General features: G+C 39.2%; 2 non-coding genes across 2 annotated transcripts; one reads left to right on the top strand and one right to left on the bottom strand.

The window, feature by feature from the left end:
- Positions 1–296: 296 nt before the first annotated feature.
- LOC131450144 (U1 spliceosomal RNA) lies at positions 297–460 on the bottom strand. The gene has a single exon (XR_009235081.1). It is a non-coding gene; the product is annotated as a U1 spliceosomal RNA (small nuclear RNA).
- Positions 461–862: 402 nt separating this feature from the next.
- LOC131450392 (5S ribosomal RNA) lies at positions 863–981 on the top strand. Its single transcript, XR_009235305.1, has one exon. It is a non-coding gene; the product is annotated as a 5S ribosomal RNA (ribosomal RNA).
- The last annotated feature ends 9,019 nt before the right edge of the window (positions 982–10,000 follow it).

Genomic DNA, 10,000 nt, shown 5'->3' with positions numbered 1-10,000 from the left:
GCTCCTGGCATCGCTTCAATATCAGGTCAATGTACAGGAGTGGACGGAACAAGCGCCAAAGTATTAACCCTTGGCATGATGGCCATGGATCCATCTCCATCAATCCAGTTCTCCTACAAAGAGCCGGGAAAGGGAGCATGACATTTCCTTAGAGCTAAAAGACAACACCCACAACCATCCCATTCCCAGCAACTTGGAAAGACTGGGGATGTCGCTCTGCGAGCACGTGAGAAGCCTGGAGATGGGCACACAAGGCGGAACTTTGGGCGGCTGACCTTTGCTTACAACTACGTCATCGGGGGAGAGCGCGGACGCAGTACCCCACCAGCAAAAATTATGCAGTCAAGATTCCCACGTTTGGGGAATTTGCAGGGGTCAGCACAACCAGAGTGCAATGGCTGAGCCTCGCCCTGGGTGAACCACCTTCTTGATCATGGTGTCTCCCCTGCCAGGTAAGTATGAGGTGTACTTGCCCAGCACTGGGTGGCTGTTCCCAGACACAGCTCTTTGGCCGATGGTGCAGGAAATGGATAGTCCCAGAGTCCAATGCCTTGACTCAGGCGCTCGTTAATGCTGTGCTGTGTTCAACTTCAACCTCCAGCACACATTGGAGAGGAAACACTCGACCTTTTCACTGGCATACCTGGCTGTCATTTCCTATAGATTCAGCAACAACTGGACCTGACGGCACCAACAGCAGCTTACCCATCTCGGTGTAGCTTCCAAATACTGGAATAGAGTGTAGCAGGTAGTGGCGATAAAGGCTCAAGTGCAGTGTGTTCGGAAGGCTGACTTTTGAGCCCCTCCACGAGCAGGGGGCCTTGCCTGGTCTATAAAAGGAGTCTGTGTCACCTGCCCGTCGGCTTACGGCCACACCACCCTGAGCACGCCCGATCTCGTCTGATCTCGGAAGCTAAGCAGGGTCGGGCCTGGTTAGTACTTGGATGGGAGACTGCCTGGGAATACCAGGTGCTGTAAGCTTTTACACTGCAGCACACTTTTACACTGCAGCACGCTTTGACACTGCTGCTTCCTTACAAGAAACGTGGGCTTGCAATTACGTTGACGCACGGGCACACGTTAATGTCCTTCCAGTTTCAGCCTTGCTTTGGTTTTCACAGAAAGTGAAACACAAAAAATGTTTTATTTAATTGTTTTAATTAGTTAGTAATTAATTAAGAGTAAGACATTTTAGCTTTTTTAACTTTTATTTAGTTGAAAAGCTGAAATGTGACATTATTGTGTAACTATCTAAATGTTTAAAATAGTTTTAAAGCAAAATAAATGAAACGTGCAGTACTGTAGGTATCTGTGTATGTGTGTGAGTGTGACACAGGGAGCAGGTGAGGGACACAGTGATGCATAGAAAACACTGCTCTTCACACTTTTTCTTTACTGAACATTAACCAAACTATTTAAAACAGTTAGTTTAAACAGAAAATAAGGAAACGTTCTTTGAAGAGATTTGAATAACATTTTGTGTCAAAGATGTAAAAGTGTACTAAATATTAAGAGTTACTTACAGTATGTGATATCCCTGTTATTAATGATACAATAGTTGGTGTGCTGGATGAATTATTGCTATGGTGTATTATTATATTTATTATTGCTTTTGCTAACTTTATGTTAAAGGCTAATTATTATTAAGATCTGTAGCTTTGCCAGATGTGAAAAGTGTGACTGATGTTCTGGAATGTTTGTGTTTTTAAAACAAAGATTTCTAATGTTTAGACTGATGACTGACATGGTAACAAGGTCACTAACGAGTTAATGATGGTCCAGCTGCTCAGTGAAGATGCTCATGATTGTGTTTTACTTGCAGCTGGTCTCATCCCCTGACATGTCCAGTGAGGGGTCAGATGTGGACTGTTACGTGAGGGACCCTGACTATGATCCCAAATATTATGAATCTACACCCAGTGATGTGGTTGAAAACGTGGACACGGACTTTGACACTGATGAGCCCAAATCTACAAGTACAATATTGGCTGAAGAAGATCAGGGTGGGGATCAGGATGATGACCCAGATTTTAATAAAGAAGAAGATCAAAAAGAAGGACAGGAGGAAGATCAGGATGATGGCTATGAGGAAGATCAGGATGAAGATCAAGAAGAGGATCAGAAAGATGATCAGGATGATGACTGGGAAGAAGGACAAGATGATGACCAGGAAGAAGCTCATGAGGAAGATCAGGATGGTGACCATGAGGAAGATCAGGATGATGACCATGAGGAAGATCAGGATGATGATGATCAGGAAGAAGATCCACTCAAAGGCAAGTTCACAATCAGAAAAAAAAAGAACCTAAGAACGTATGTGAAGGGGCAAAATAAGAAAACAAAGACAACCAAAACTGAAGTTAGTGTTAATGTGACTGTTAAGACATGTACAAAAAGAAAAGACAACAAAAGATCATGGGACAAAAAACATTATTGTTTGTATTGCCATCAGCCAAATAACAAGATGGCGAGGCACTTGCAGAGGAAGCATATGGAGGTAAAGGATGTGGCACATGCATTCAGCTTTGCATCAAAGTCACCACAAAGAAAAGTTCTTTTAGAACAAATTAGAAGGAAAGGAGATTTTAAGCACAATGTGAGGGTCCTGGCTGAAGGCAAAGGACAGATAGTAACTGTAAAGCAGCCGTCTCATAAAACATCTGCATGGCACTATTTGCCTTGTAAATTCTGCTACGGCATGTTTTCTAGGACTGATTTGTGGAGACACCAGGGATCATGTAAACTTAAAACCAGCAGTGAGACAGACAACAAGAGAAAGACCAGAGGGGCAGTACAGAGTGTTTCAGCACGCCTGCTTCCTATAATGGCTTCATCTAGTGGATGTCAGGCTATTATTAATAAAATGAGACAGGATGACGTGTCCTTCCACATCAGGGGCGATTCATTGATCTGCAACTATGGGGAATCACTGTATGCAAAACATGGTCGTGTGAAGTCCAAGCACAACTATATATCTCAAAGAATGAGGGAGCTTGGTAGATTCATGTTGACTGCCAAAGCTATGGACAGTACTGTGAGGACTTTGGAAGACATATGTGTCCCCAAGAAATTTCTGCTTGTGGTCAATGCAGCCAAGAAATTAACAGAATTCAGTCCAAGCAAAAATGAATATGGGAAACCCTCAACAGCAGTGAGAGTGGGATTCTGCCTGAAAGGAGCAGTGGAGGTGTTGATTGGGCAAAGTCTCATGAACGATGATGACCTGGCAGAAAAAAAGGCAAAAAAGTTTTTGGAGCTGTTGGAAAAAAATTGGAAAACTCATGTTGCGGTATCTGCTCACCAGAGCATGCAGGAGAAGAGGTGGAACAAACCCGATGACATTCACCTCACAAAAAATGTCATGGCACTTAGAGATCATCTCAGGATGGTGGAAGACAAAGCCAGAGCTGAACTGGAGCAGCAGCTGAGTTTGACTGCATACAAGGTGTTAAATGAGAGCATTCTGGCACAGCTGATTGTTTTTAATAAGCGTCGTGAAGGAGAAGCATCGCGCTTGACTCTCGAAGCCTACAAAAAAGTCAACACTAATCCTATCAATGAGGACATTTACAGCACTCTGTCTCCTTTAGAGAAGGAACTGAGCAAACAGCTGACTCGCATCGAGGTCCGAGGAAAAAGAGGGAAGAAGGTTCCTGTTTTTTTCACACACAGGATGATGGAGTCAATCCAAGTGTTGTTGAAATGGAGAGATGAAGCTGGTGTTCCCATTGAAAATCCCTACCTCTTTGCCAGAGCTGGTGTGCTGACGAACATACGTGGCTGCGACTGTCTGCGGAAATATGCAGAGGAGAGCAAAGCAGAAAACCCTGAGCTCCTCAGGTCAACTAAACTAAGAAAACAGGTGGCCACACTTTGCCAGCTCCTGGATCTTGACGAACAAGAGCTGGAACAAGTTGCTCGGTTCATGGGTCATGACATCAGAGTTCACCGGGACTTTTACAGACAGACTGACAAAACCTTTCAGATAGCAAAGATTAGCAAGCTTTTGTTTGCTATGGAACAAGGCAGTAGCACCTTAACAGGGAGGAACTTTAACACACTCCATCCCTCTGTGTCTGGTATGTATGTACACACACTGTTGTTTTTATGTACACACCATGTTGTTGTGTAACAGCTGTCTGTGTTGTTGTTTTTTGTCAACACCTATAGCTGGACACTAGTTTGATAAATACACAAACTACATATTTCTACCTGTACAGAATTGTTTCTTTAAAATACTCTGTATTAATATTTGACTGTTGGCTTTTTCTCAGGTGAAAGTCCCACACCGACACAGAGTCATGTGACCTCTCCGATAGAAACAGATGAAGAGGATGAAGGTAAGGTTTGAAAAACTAAAAACTCACTCTATTTTTATCTTGTCTCTGTTAGAGCTTCAGCAATTCATTCATTCACTTTCAAAAAGTGTATTAAAGGTTATAATATTTGCTTGTCAAATGTAAGAATAATGTCTGAGTTACAAATGAAATGTTTTTACTATTTTCAGTTGTTTTTCTCACATACAGTGAATTCCTTTCACACACATACGGAATAATGTCTGTGGGTTTGTTTGTTTTGTCAGATAAAGGTCGTGACCTCTGTTCCCCTGCCCCCTGCAGTGAGGATGATGGTGAGTTGTTTGTTTTCATGGATTTTATATAAAAAAAAAAACTTCAGGAGTGATACTTTTCTCTTAAGTGTATGAATTACTTGTCATAATTATCATTGTTATTATTGTTTATAATTATTATTTTAAAAACAGGTCTTATTTGTGTACAATATCTTTCTTTATGTCCCAATATCTTTATTATTCATTATTTTTTCAACAATTGTTTAATAATGTTTACACATGAACCTCCACTGATGTGTGTTTATGGATTTTTATGTGTTTCTGTTGTAGATGAGAACCTGAGTTTCAGTCAGAAACCTTCTCAGAAGAAAAGAAAGAAGTCTGTGAAAGCAAGAGGTCATTTCCTGTGAACTTGACAAACATACTTTGACTTCACTTACTCCACAAATTAATAAAATATCTTTGTTTTTTTTTTTTTCAGACAAAAGCTCTAACCTCATCTCTAAAAAGAGACATGCCCCCTGCCCTGAGGATGATGATGATGATGATGGTGAGTTTTGTGTGTTTTAATCAGGAAATCTATAAGAACTATGTAAGGGAGACTGTGACCACACACACACACACTCACATACAGACCCTCCATCCACCCAGTTCCTACCACTTTATCCTCCACATGAGGATTGTGGGCTTCTGTAAGATATTTAAGTAAAAAGTTAAGGTTTTGATTAGGCCTTATATTACAATTCAGTTTCACTGTTCATCTTCAATCATCACTCTGTGTCTGAAGTGTGGACAAGGACGTGTCCTTGTGATCTCTGTGTCTTTTCAGACTGACTTTAGTTAATTAATTAACATTATTTGGTAACACTGTCAAACCATCACAACACAAGACAGTGAATGACAGCAGAGAGAAAGGCGGGGCTATGACATCACTGTTTTGTGTTCACAAGTAATGTAGTGCAGTAGTGTATTTTTTTGTGGTTTCTTATCTGTAATCTTTTTGTTTTGTTTGATTTTCAGACCAAGGTCCTGAACTCTTCCACCCTAGAAAGAGACCTACCCCCTGCAGTGGGTTAGGGTTGGATGGACATACAGATAATTGTAAGTTATGGGAGTTTGTTTGTTTTATTCTCTGAAATTTGAACACGAGTAGCCAAATGAAATACACATGACCCTGACTATTCTGACCAGAGATCTACATAATAAAGGGTAGATGTTTCGTCTGCACTGCTGGCCAGTGGAGTGGAATTTCGGCACAAGGGCGACCATCTTGCCAGAGTCAGCTCGCTCACCCATAACATGTGTTATAGAGGTACATGGACACATGTTATGGTTCTTTAAAAAGTCCATGTACCTCTACAACACATGTTACGGTCATTTAAAAAGTCCATGTACCTCTATAACACATGTTATGGTTCTTTAAAAAGTCCATGTACCTCTATAACACATGTTATGGTTCTTTAAAAAGTCCATGCACCACTACAACACATGTTATGGTTCTTTAAAAAGTCCATGTACCTCTATAACACATGTTATGGTTCTTTAAAAAGTCCATGTGCCACTACAACACATGTTATGGTCATTTAAAAAGTCCATGCACCTCTACAACACATCTTATGGTTCTTTAAAAAGTCCATGCACCACTACAACACATGTTACGGTTCTTTAAAAAGTCCATGCACCACTGCAACACATGTTACGGTTCTTTAAAAAGTCCATGCACCACTACAACACATGTTATGGTTCTTTAAAAAGTCCATGTACCTCTACAACACATGTTACGGTCATTTAAAAAGTCCATGTGCCACTACAACACATGTTATGGTCATTTAAAAAGTCCATGCACCTCTACAACACATGTTATGGTCATTTAAAAAGTCCATGCACCACTACAACACATGTTATGGTTCTTTAAAAAGTCCATGCACCACTACAACACATGTTACGGTTCTTTAAAAAGTCCATGCACCACTACAACACATGTTACGGTTCTTAAAAAAGTCCATGCACCACTACAACACATGTTATGGTTATTTAAAAAGTCCATGTACCTCTACAACACATGTTACGGTCATTTAAAAAGTCCATGTGCCACTACAACACATGTTATGGTCATTTAAAAAGTCCATGCACCTCTACAACACATCTTATGGTTCTTTAAAAAGTCCATGCACCACTACAACACATGTTACGGTTCTTTAAAAAGTCCATGCACCACTGCAACACATGTTACGGTTCTTTAAAAAGTCCATGCACCACTACAACACATGTTATGGTTATTTAAAAAGTCCATGTACCTCTACAACACATGTTACGGTCATTTAAAAAGTCCATGTGCCACTACAACACATGTTATGGTCATTTAAAAAGTCCATGCACCTCTACAACACATGTTATGGTTCTTTAAAAAGTCCATGCACCTCTACAACACATGTTAAGGTCATTTAAAAAGTCCATGCACCACTACAACACATGTTATGGTTCTTTAAAAAGTCCATGCACCTCTACAACACATGTTATGGTCATTTAAAAAAGTCCATGCACCTCTACAACACATGTTATGGTCATTTAAAAAGTCCATGTACCTCTACAACACATGTTATGGTTATTTAAAAAGTCCATGTACCTCTACAACACATGTTACGGTTCTTTAAAAAGTCCATGCACCACTACAACACATGTTATGGTTATTTAAAAAGTCCATGTACCTCTACAACACATGTTACGGTCATTTAAAAAGTCCATGTGCCACTACAACACATGTTATGGTTATTTAAAAAGTCCATGTACCTCTACAACACATGTTATGGTTATTTAAAAAGTCCATGTACCTCTACAACACATGTTACGGTCATTTAAAAAGTCCATGTGCCACTACAACACATGTTATGGTCATTTAAAAAGTCCATGCACCTCTACAACACATGTTATGGTCATTTAAAAAGTCCATGCACCACTACAACACATGTTATTGTTCTTTAAAAAGTGAGGATGATGGTGAGTTGTTTGTTTTCATGGATTTTATATATAAAAAAAAACTTCAGGAGTGATACTTTTCTCTTAAGTGTATGAATTACTTGTCATAATTATCATTGTTATTATTGTTTATAATTATTATTTTAAAAACAGGTCTTATTTGTGTACAATATCTTTCTTTATGTCCCAATATCTTTATTATTCATTATTTTTTCAACAATTGTTTAATAATGTTTACACATGAACCTCCACTGATGTGTGTTTATGGATTTTTATGTGTTTCTGTTGTAGATGAGAACCTGAGTTTCAGTCAGAAACCTTCTCAGAAGAAAAGAAAGAAGTCTGTGAAAGCAAGAGGTCATTTCCTGTGAACTTGACAAACATACTTTGACTTCACTTACTCCACAGATTAATAAAATATCTTTTTTTTTTTTTTTTCAGACAAAAGCTCTAACCTCATCTCTAAAAAGAGACATGCCCCCTGCCCTGAGGATGATGATGATGATGATGGTGAGTTTTGTGTGTTTTAATCAGGAAATCTATAAGAACTATGTAAGGGAGACTGTGACCACACACACACACACTCACATACAGACCCTCCATCCACCCAGTTCCTACCACTTTATCCTCCACATGAGGATTGTGGGCTTCTGTAAGATATTTAAGTAAAAAGTTAAGGTTTTGATTAGGCCTTATATTACAATTCAGTTTCACTGTTCATCTTCAATCATCACTCTGTGTCTGAAGTGTGGACAAGGACGTGTCCTTGTGATCTCTGTGTCTTTTCAGACTGACTTTAGTTAATTAATTAACATTATTTGGTAACACTGTCAAACCATCACAACACAAGACAGTGAATGACAGCAGAGAGAAAGGCGGGGCTATGACATCACTGTTTTGTGTTCACAAGTAATGTAGTGCAGTAGTGTATTTTTTTGTGGTTTCTTATCTGTAATCTTTTTGTTTTGTTTGATTTTCAGACCAAGGTCCTGAACTCTTCCACCCTAGAAAGAGACCTACCCCCTGCAGTGGGTTAGGGTTGGATGGACATACAGATAATTGTAAGTTATGGGAGTTTGTTTGTTTTATTCTCTGAAATTTGAACACGAGTAGCCAAATGAAATACACATGACCCTGACTATTCTGACCAGAGATCTACATAATAAAGGGTAGATGTTTCGTCTGCACTGCTGGCCAGTGGAGTGGAATTTCGGCACAAGGGCGACCATCTTGCCAGAGTCAGCTCGCTCACCCATAACATGTGTTATAGAGGTACATGGACACATGTTATGGTTCTTTAAAAAGTCCATGTACCTCTACAACACATGTTACGGTCATTTAAAAAGTCCATGTACCTCTATAACACATGTTATGGTTCTTTAAAAAGTCCATGCACCACTACAACACATGTTATGGTTCTTTAAAAAGTCCATGCACCACTACAACACATGTTACGGTTCTTTAAAAAGTCCATGCACCACTACAACACATGTTATGGTTATTTAAAAAGTCCATGTATGGGTGAGTGAGCTGACAGTGGCAAGATGGCCGCCCTGTGCCGACATTTGACTCCTGACTATGGTCTGTATTACTGACTATTTGTGTGATTTCATTGATTAACAGCTGCATTCATCTGTTCCTGTTATAGACCAAAGTCCAACATCTAGTCATACCCAAAGTCCTTCAAAGAAGAAGGAAAACACAAAACAAATGAAAGAAACAGGCAAGTTGTTTTAAACCAAAAGAAAAAGCATTTACAGTCCAGACTGTTTATATCTTCATCTTCTGTCTATTACAGAACTACCCAAAGTAGTGAGGAGGGCATGGAGTGAAGCAGAGAAAACTGCAGTTCGTAAGCATTTGCTTAATTTCATTGAAAAACGCAGAGTTCCTGGGAAGGAAGCCTGCATGAGATGCAAAGAGAGCAAATTTGTGCATTTAGGCTGTTTGAGCCAATTATGTTCATAAGACATATATATATATACATATATATATATACATATATATACATACATATATACGTACATATATATATATATATGTATCAGGTCTTCCTGCGGGAGTTTGCATGTTCTCCGTGTGAGTTTTTTTTCCTTCAACAATTTAAAAACATGCAGGTTAAATGTTGAAATGTTGACATAATTGACTGTAAGTGTGATTGTGAGAGGGAAAGGTTGTCTCTGTGATGGACTGGTGACTTGTCCAGTGTCTGACACCCACTTCTCACCACACCTCTGACCCTCATGTGGGAATTTAGAAAATATTCAATAAAATGATTACAGTCAATGTTTGAATTTGCAGCTTTATTGGCTTTTTTAAATGTTGATTTAAATTTTCTAACATTAGTTCCGATTTCATTTTTTTATTTATTTGGATCATCATATTTTATCTTAAATTTACTCCTCTTTTCAGACTGTATTAATATTAATCTTAGTCTAAACATTAAAGTACAGC

The sequence above is a fragment of the Solea solea genome, unplaced genomic scaffold (assembly GCF_958295425.1).
Source record: "Solea solea unplaced genomic scaffold, fSolSol10.1 scaffold_41, whole genome shotgun sequence".
Taxonomy (NCBI): Eukaryota; Metazoa; Chordata; class Actinopteri; order Pleuronectiformes; family Soleidae; genus Solea; species Solea solea.
Note: the sequence above shows the minus strand (reverse complement) of the source record. Positions and strands in the feature narration are given on the sequence as shown.